A 9,717-nucleotide genomic window follows, 5' to 3' on the forward strand; every position below is an offset into this window, starting at 1 on the left:
TTTTGTCGCATTATATATGTTTACAAAGAACAGCTGATTAAAAAATTTGAAAAGACTCTTTCACTTAATAACATATGTTTGCTGCAATGCATTTCTTACGGGTATTTCTGTAACCAGTGGGGCGGAATCCTGAATCGGGAAAGGGATAAAAAGTATCCTATAACCTTCTACAGATCAAGACGAACAAATTAAAAAAAAAATTAGGCGAATCCGTCCAGCCGTTTGTGAGTGATGCTGTTACACACGAACAGTTTCATTTTTATATATATAGATGGCCTACCAATAAAAAAATGAATGCTATTTGTTTTACTATTTTTACAACAGTAGTACAATAAATCTATGAGACTAATAATAATACTGATTAAACATGTATACAGGTGCATTTTTAAATGTAGCCGTAATATATTACGAAAAGGTTGTTGTTTACTTAGATAAAATTGGTTACTTGATGATAGGAAAGAATCTTTGCAGTCATAAAACGACATGATGTTTCTTAGATCAAAACAATGTCAACAATAATAACCATATGTAAAAAATGAACAATTCAACATTAAAGACTGTTTGATTTTCACCCGTTCTTATTCTTTATAGAATACTGATTTAGTTTTTTTACAGTAGTATATGGTAATTTTAATAGTAAATATAGTGTGTGTATAGATAGGGCGTACAAGTACTACATAGCGTAATCAGCCAAGCGCCTGCGCAAACTTATTTTACTATTATTACTTTTTAATTATTTTTTATTAAGGCTTAACTGTATTAAACTTAACTTTATTAATGTGAAACAAGAGAAAAGTCAATGCATTGATGAATTCTTTTTAATTGTAGGCCTATAAGGATTTTTCAAAGTGAAGTGTGTTTTTTTTTTTTTTGCTTTATTCTATTTTAAGAAAATAAATAAATAAATGTGATATTTTATTTTTAAGTTATGGTGTGGGTGGGTGGGTGGAGGGGTACCCACCTGGTCCCCGGCTACATGGAAGTCAGGGGACGGAGCCCCTTCTCCCGGGCGGCACGGCGACCCACATATCTCACTGGCACTCCCGAGTCACGGTCACGGCTCACGGCAGGTCGGAACAGCTCGGCACGCACGTCACGACCGGCACGGACCTGCCCGGTGCAGAGCTTCCAGTGGACTGGCTGGGACCGGCCGGGAGCTGCGCGCGCAACTCACTTCTCCCTACACGCCCCCAATCATGATCAATATTACCTTAGCCCGCCAAACCTTTTCCTCTTATGTGTCTGTTTTCGAACTCGCTAATTATGCTAATTTAAGAGCCGAAGAGTATTTTTAACTTTTCTTTTCACTTTCCCCGCGACCTCTGGAGGTTGGTAGGTCACCCTCGACGTTTTCACCGCCCTTAACTCTCCACTATGCGGAAACACTTTGCACTCCCGGGTAGCTCGAGTTTCCGCTGTCAGTGGTTTGAACAAACTTAGATAATTAATCGTACTGCATTTCTAGAGGTTTTGTGCGGGTGTAGTCTCTACTTCCCTTCTCTGGAAATAAAATTGTATAAGTAGATTCCTTTCTAAATAAAGATTTTTATATACAAGATCTTCCGTGATTATTTTCTTTTTTCATAATTTAGTATCATATTTTTCCCATATTTATATTTTAAATAAACATTGAAGTGATCTTAATTGTTAGTTATTTGTTTGAAGTTTATTTTTGATGATGGAAGGATTATGAAGGAAACAGGTTATTCCGGAAATTTGTCACGTAGTGTTACTGACTGTTTGTATCGTTGAACGTTTGTAAATGTCCGGAAAAGTCCTGTTTCATTAATTGTTATATTTTTAAAATGAATCGTGTCCACTGTAGTTTGTAATTATGTAAATATGGAATATGAAATTTAGTTATGGTGAAACAGATCTAACCCTAAACGTGCAACATGTATTTACCAGATACAGCTCACAATACAAAATAGTACATGTGAGTGTTATTAAAACACATAGTAAGGACATGTGCCTTAAGGATGTGTCCCTAATTTATTGCGTCTTAACTAATGTGGACATTAAAATTAATTAAATGATAGCCTTCATATATTTTTTTTTAACTTTTACTGACATATTTTAAAATATGCGTTAGCCCATTCTAATAAATAATTCATATTTATAGTGAACTAAAAATATGTGACTTCAATGTCACGTGTTTTTGTTTTCATGCTTATATGTTTTCTACTGGAACGACTTTAGAATGAATATTCTATATAAGACTAATAAACGAATCGCTGAAATAGTGCACAGTTTATAAATTCCTTTGATTCATTTAACCCTTTATTACAAAAAGCAGTGCTATATTCAAATTAAAGATAATTTTCAAGTAACGTTCTTTACTGTATGGATTAAAACCAAAACCCTATAACTTTAACCACATTAGTCATCATCATATTTATGCTTTCTTTGGATTTCATAGCACCTACTTACTCGAGGATAGGGTGAAAACAGATGGAGAGACAATATCGAAGATCTGCTGTAGTTTTAAGTTTGGCAAATATCACATCAGAATCAGATGCCAAATTATTGTCATTCATCATGCCTTATCCGTTCACAAAGAACACCCTTTGTATCACTTTTGTCAAACACCTAAAAATATATAATCTCTGATTATTATTGGAAGAGTAGACTACAAATTCATTTGTAGGAAAAGAGCGAATCGTATTTCCACCACTTTGCTAATTCAGTAACTGAAAATTTCTAGCACGGTCAGATGAGCAATATTTACTATACATTACTTCAAAATTGATATATATATTTTAATATTTAAAATTCACCGAGAGGAATACTTTACAATTTATTTACCATTCGTAACACCGTGTGTAATAAATTTAGTTCTGTTTGAAACCTAGTCTATCTCCTTTTACACGCAACCAGCCCCAGCGCGATTCTCGCTCATGTGGACCGTGTCTTAGCAAGTGCGTAGAAGGCGATTCAGTTGGTACAGATCGCCGATGCAACCAGCCCCAGTGCGATTCTCGCTCATGTGGACCGTGTCTTAGCAAGTGCGTAGAAGGCGATTCAGTTGGTACAGATCGCCGATGCAACCAGCCCCAGCGCGATTCTCGCTCATGTGGATGTCTTAGCGCAGTTGGTACAGATCGCCGATGCAACCAGCCCCAGTGCGATTCTCTCATGTGGTGTCTTAGCAAGTGCGTAGAAGGCGATTCAGTTGGTACATATCGCTGTGCTTAGATAACACATGCTCATTATAAGAACAACACGGCCGGTTTGTCTTAGTCCTACAATAGTTAGGATATTGTATTGCAATAAGGTATTGTAGTTAAACACTGAAGAACGACGTGAGCCAGATGTAGTTCATGCATTGTAATATTACTGGGTTATATTTATGAAGGAAAAGGTAAACGATATAAAGTACCTGTAGTTAAATATGGTTTTATTTCATAATTGAGAAATTTTTTGAAGTTTTGGAGGTGTCAAAGTTAATTACTAATTAAATTCACTTTTCGAAATATGTACTTGAGAATTCTCACAAAAATTGATGATATAGATTTAATACACTGTCTCTAAAAAAACTGATGAGTTACGTATGAGTTTTGGCAGCTAAATCGTAATAATGATCTAAAGCGTGATAATGAGTATTGGGGGTTGGAAATAGTCTGGCAAGTGAACTTGTTTTGAAAATTTTTAATCTGGAGAGTAAAAGTTATAGGAGCTGAGATCCAATTTAAAATAAATTATATTTGGCAAAACTTAGGTTTACTTCAAATTGGTAGGAAACTTTGAACTATAAGAAATATTTAAGTTTTCTAAAAGGGCGTTGATTAACAGCCACAATAGTGGTGGAGGTCTAAATAGGAGGGTATGATAAAGGTTATTATATAACTATGTTTTTCATATATGTTTCTAGTTTGTACTCATAATACCAACCTTTTGACATATTATATTACTGTAAGACAACTAGGTAAAAGACATTTAAAACTGCTACCTAAAGCGTCTGAATTAAAAAGTGCAAGAAAACATACTATTCAAAATACTACCATATTTCCTTTGTAAGACGTTTTTTTGCTCCAAATATTTCGTTTCATTTAGTTTTGTGTGGGGATAAGTTTTATGACATTAACTTTGAGAGGGACTAATATTAATAATTTGCTCAAATTTATAAGCAGAAAAAGAATGAACCAAAATCGTTTATCAGTGTGTTATTTAAAATTGTATGTTCATCCATTATTACAGTCAAAACCCATGATTTTAGTCGATTGCCGAGTTTTAAATTTGTGTTCTGTGTACCTCATTTCAAGGAGACGTGCACAGCATAGTTCTGTGAATGGTAATTTTCAGAAAAAGAACTGGTGAATATTTGAAGCTAACCCAAGAGTTCTCAAGCTGGGAATTTGATAGGCAAATTCAAACGTGCCAGGGGCCTTAATGTTGTTGTCCAGACTGTTTTACATGGATACCAAGCAGCTTGTTTTCTTATCTTTTCTCGTTGCTCTTTCCTCTCTAATGTATCGAAAAAATGTCTTCATAACGGTTTTTAATTACCAGGTTTTTGATTATTTTGAATTATTTCTGCTATGTTATTGGCTGAGCGACAGCGAAGGTTATCTTCAGAGAGGCTGGAGTATTTCATCATTTTATTTCTGTCTACTTATCTGTCTGTCACGATATCTGGAAACTGAATTTACCCATATACTTTGAATTTTGCACAAATCTTCACTTTCATATATTTAACATTGAGTTCCATGATGATGCGTGTCACTGAATGAGATTTGGCTGAGCGTAAGCAAACATCTTTACCCTGGTCTTATGTGTAGCCATTATGACAACGTGACAATTATTTTGTAAAGACTAACTATCCTCAAGGTATCTTGAGAAATATGAAGGAAAATAGGATTCGCCATTTAATATTGGTCTGTGGTTAGTTCTATGTGGTTGGTTGGTGAGTGCAGACTTATTGTGACCTTTATTCTGTAGTTCAGTAATAATTAGTGTTGTATTCTGTTTTTATTGTGCATGTTTTAGGGTCAGTGAGCATGGAGCTGGCACACAAAATGGTGGTTGTGAATCCTGAATCCATGCGCGTCACAACGTTATTGTAGACTATTATTTTATGTTTTAACCTAGTTTCTAGTCACGTGTAAGGTTAGTTATCCACCTGAGGAAGAGATGAGATACCATATCTCGAAAAATAGTACTATTGAATATATTTGTGTCACTGAAAGATTGCCAATGTCTGGGAAAATTCTGATCCTTCACAGTCCTTTCAATTTAAAAAACAAACATCAAACAAAGAATTGAGGAATCACTTGTAGCCTTTAAATTTTGCATCGTCTTTGAAGTCTACCACTCAGTAGATTGACACAATTTCTCTCTAGTCTGCCTGGAGAATGTAAAGGTTTCTTTATGTACAATTGTATGTCAAAGATGAAATAAGCTCTAGACTTTGATTGCAGCCTCAGCTGCTACGCTAGATGTAATGTAGCGTAATCCTACATATTTCCCAAGTACGTGTGGAAAATATCAGTTCAATCACCAAGTCCACGAAGCCGATATTGATCAAAAATAACGTTAAATTTGAACTCCTATAGAAAATATAAAACAATTGTTACAATGATGTAAAAAGCAGTCCGTGAACTAATATGCAATTGAATTGACGAAATAAATTGAATACTTTCAAGATAACCCGTGAGAGTGTAAAAATTTGATTGAGAGCTTCAGTAGGGTAGCTAAATTATGTTACAGTATTAGTCCTCCTCCGTAGACTAGTGGTTATAGTCTCGGCTCTCTAACCGAGAGATCACGGGTTCGAATCCCGGGGAGGTCACAAAAACCAGTGCACTTCGAAGCCGGCATAGCTGGTGAAGCTTAAATGAGATTAAATTAAAAAAATGTTAGTGTGAATGGTACGTATACCTTTACCACTTGGATGATGTGTTGCAAGTATTTGACAGTATTTGGGTAAAAATACAACAGTGGATAAAATACAATGTATATTACAGCAGTGAACTATATTACATATCAAATTTATGTATTAATTAGGAACAGATATGAGTTAAGTTTAAACTCGTGTTAAAATGTAAAGTAGCAGGAAATGTGAAAATAAAAATAATTGGCCTATTACTCTATATCAAACAGCATTAGTACATTCCTACATCCAAAAATTTATTATATTGTATGATTACTAGTTGTTGGATATATTTAATTTATATATAAAACAGTTATCATCTGTATTATCATGCAACATTGATTAAAAATATATAAAGATAAATTAAAGTATGAAGTAAGATATTAAAAGTTCGACCTAATGCTTTGTCCGCGAACAAAACTTGAAAAACTGTCATTTATAGCGATAGCTTTAGTTCTCATTATATTCCTATTGTACAATACTTCTTAAAGGTATTCCATAATCACAAACAACCAAGTAGTGAAATAAGGTTCCTAAAATGGAAGTATAACAACGGGAAATATCCGATTGTAACAAATATTTATATTTGGAATTATTAATGGATAAATATATCGCGTTGTAACCGTACGCAGATGTTCCATGTATAGGGTTTGCCAAAATATAGAATACTTCTTTTTTATTTTTCACATTTTATATAATTTAAACAATAGATAATTCGATCAAATGGTTAAAAGCTTACTTTTTGCCTCGAAACCGCGTTCAGGGTCCTTGACAATTTTTTGCACCATACAACAATGGGTATCCTGGCTTCAAGCACTTTTAGATTACACAGCTCTTGTAGGAAGGGTTAATACAATAAGGATGCTCAGCTCCAATTCACCTTCCACTCAGGGCTGAGTGTAAAATCTGAAACTGTCACTGAATTGACCCATGGAATCTCGAGTCCACGTCCGTCCGAAGAAATAAAAAAGCCGTCGACGGAGATGTTTAAACAAACTCTTTCATCATTTCGACATCAGAGACACCTAGTCTACATAAAAGCACTTTCTGGTTTACCCAAAAATCATCCAGTGTAATCCAGATATGTTCTCATTGTCTCTCTCAGTGTAAGAGATGTTCTCATTGTCTCGTCAGGTGGACAATGTTTTGACACGATTAAAAACACCCACATTGTTATCTCTTCAGACGGACATGGACTACAGAGTTCAGGAGTCAAGTCTGTGATAGTGCCAGGTGTACAACGGTGGATTGAGCGCAAGGTGAAATGGAGTTGAATTCAACATTCTCAAGTTCAGATTGGGTTAAATTTGATACCGTATTATGCAAGAAATAAGTGTTCTTTAACGGTACTCTTATTCTACAAAGAACAAATCCGTTAAGAGAAAGTGTAAGTGTAAAGAAATCCTGAAACTATAAAGTATACACTCCAGAGCTGTATTCCGAGAGCTGTTGTATTGCCGCTGTATGGCAGTAGAGAGGCGGTTGTTCTGAACATGGTCAAATATCAGTAGTCAAAGAATGTGCCGAGGGTCCGTTCACTTTGTCGAGTAAACTTAGTTATGAACAAGATCGTCCGCCCATTAACGAGAACCACACAGTACAAAGTTACATATTGATTTTGCAACTTAATATTAACTTTCAAACAACTAACCGACCATATTGATACCAACTTTAGGAGGTTTTGTATACTCAACGGATTTTACCAACTATGCAAGAGATGTTTTCAAAAGCGTACTTATTGGCAAATAAACTGTTTGCTAATAGATAAACAATTAATTATAAGTATAACATATCCATAGTGATACGGAGAGTATTGAAAGCTTTATATACGAGAGGATTTTGACAAACATGCAAGAGATGTTTTCAAAAGCGTACTTATAGGCAAATAAACTGTTTGCTAATAGATAAACAATTAATTATAAGTATAACATATCCATAGTGATACGGAGTATTGAAGGCTTTATATACGAGAGGATTTTGACAAACATGCAAGAGATGTTTTCAAAAGCATACTTATTGGCAAATAAACTGTTTGCTAATAGATAAACAATTAATTATAAGTATAAACATATCCATAGTGATACGGAGTATTGAAGGCTTTATATACGAGAGGATTTTGACAAACATGCAAGAGATGTTTTCAAAAGCATACTTATTGGCAAATAAACTGTTTGCTAATAGATAAACAATTAATTATAAGTATAACATATCCACAGTGATACGGAGTATTGAAGGCTTTATATACGAGAGGATTTTGACAAACATGCAAAGAGATGTTTTCAAAAAGCATACTTATTGGCAAATAAACTGTTTGCTAATAGATAAACAATTAATTATAAGTATAACATATCCATAGTGATACGGAGTATTGAAGGCTTTATATACGAGAGGATTTTGGACAAAACATGCAAGAGATGTTTTTAAAAGCATACTTATTGGCAAATAAACTGTTTGCTAATAGATAAACAATTAATTATAAGTATAACATATCGATAGTGATACGGAGTGTTGAAGGCTTTATATACGAGAGGATTTTGACAAACATGCAAGAGATGTTTTCAAAAGCATACTTATTGGCAAATAAACTGTTTGCTAATAGATAAACAATTAATTATAAGTATAACATATCCATAGTGATACGGAGTATTGAAGGCTTTATATACGAGAGGATTTTGACAAACATGCAAGAAATGTTTTCAAAATCATACTTATAGGCAAATAAAACTGTTTGCTAATAGATAAACAATTAATTATAAGTATAACATATCCATAGTGATACGGAGTATTGAAGGCTTTATATACGAGAGGATTTTGACAAACATGCAAGAGATGTTTTCAAAAGCATACTTATTGGCAAATAAACTGTTTGCTAATAGATAAACAATTAATTATAAGTATAACATATCCATAGTGATACGGGAGTATTGAAAAGCTTTATATACGAGAGGATTTTGACAAACATGCAAGAGATGTTTTCAAAAGCATACTTATTGGCAATAACTGTTTGCTAATAGATAAACAATTAATTATAAGTTATAACATATCCATAGTGATACGGAGTATTGAAGGCTTTATATACGAGAGGATTTTGACAAACATGCAAGAAATGTTTTCAAAATCATACTTATAGGCAAATAAACTGTTTGCTAATAGATAAAACAATTAATTATAAGTATTAACATATCCATAGTGATACGGAGTATTGAAGGCTTTATATACGAGAGGATTTTGACAAACATGCAAGAGATGTTTTCAAAAGCATACTTATTGGCAAATAAACTGTTTGCTAATAGATAAACAATTAATTATAAGTATAACATATCCATAGTGATACGGAGTATTGAAAGCTTTATATACGAGAGGATTTTGACAAACATGCAAGAGATGTTTTCAAAAGCATACTTATTGGCAAATAAACTGTTTGCTAATAGATAAACAATTAAATTATAAGTATAACATATCCATAGTGATACGGAGTATTGAAGGCTTTATATACGAGAGGATTTTGACAAACATGCAAGAGATGTTTTCAAAAGCATACTTATAGGCAAATAAACTGTTTGCTAATAGATAAACAATTAATTATAAGTATAACATATCCATAGTGATACGGAGTATTGAAGGCTTTATATACGAGAGGATTTTGACAAACATGCAAGAGATGTTTTCAAAAGCATACTTATAGGCAAATAAACTGTTTGCTAATAGATAAACAATTAATTATAAGTATAACATATCCATAGTGATACGGAGTATTGAAGGCTTTATATACGAGAGGATTTTGACAAACATGCAAGAGATGTTCAGAAGCATGCACATCGGCAAAAGAAACTGTTTCAGTATAGAAA

At 33.6% G+C, this 9,717-nt stretch overlaps 1 protein-coding gene across 2 annotated transcripts in view; it reads right to left on the reverse strand.

The window, feature by feature from the left end:
- Positions 1-1,121, reverse strand: part of LOC124357542 (gamma-aminobutyric acid type B receptor subunit 2) — a 199,837-nt gene extending 198,716 nt beyond the window's left edge. For both annotated transcript variants that reach the window (XM_046809462.1, XM_046809444.1), the window contains exon 1: positions 962-1,121. The gene's annotated coding sequence lies outside the window, so the exon portion shown is untranslated. The remainder of the gene's footprint in view (positions 1-961) is intronic.
- Positions 1,122-9,717: the final 8,596 nt, after the last annotated feature.

Source organism: Homalodisca vitripennis, chromosome 1 (genome assembly GCF_021130785.1).
Source record: "Homalodisca vitripennis isolate AUS2020 chromosome 1, UT_GWSS_2.1, whole genome shotgun sequence".
Lineage (NCBI taxonomy): Eukaryota > Metazoa > Arthropoda > Insecta > Hemiptera > Cicadellidae > Homalodisca > Homalodisca vitripennis.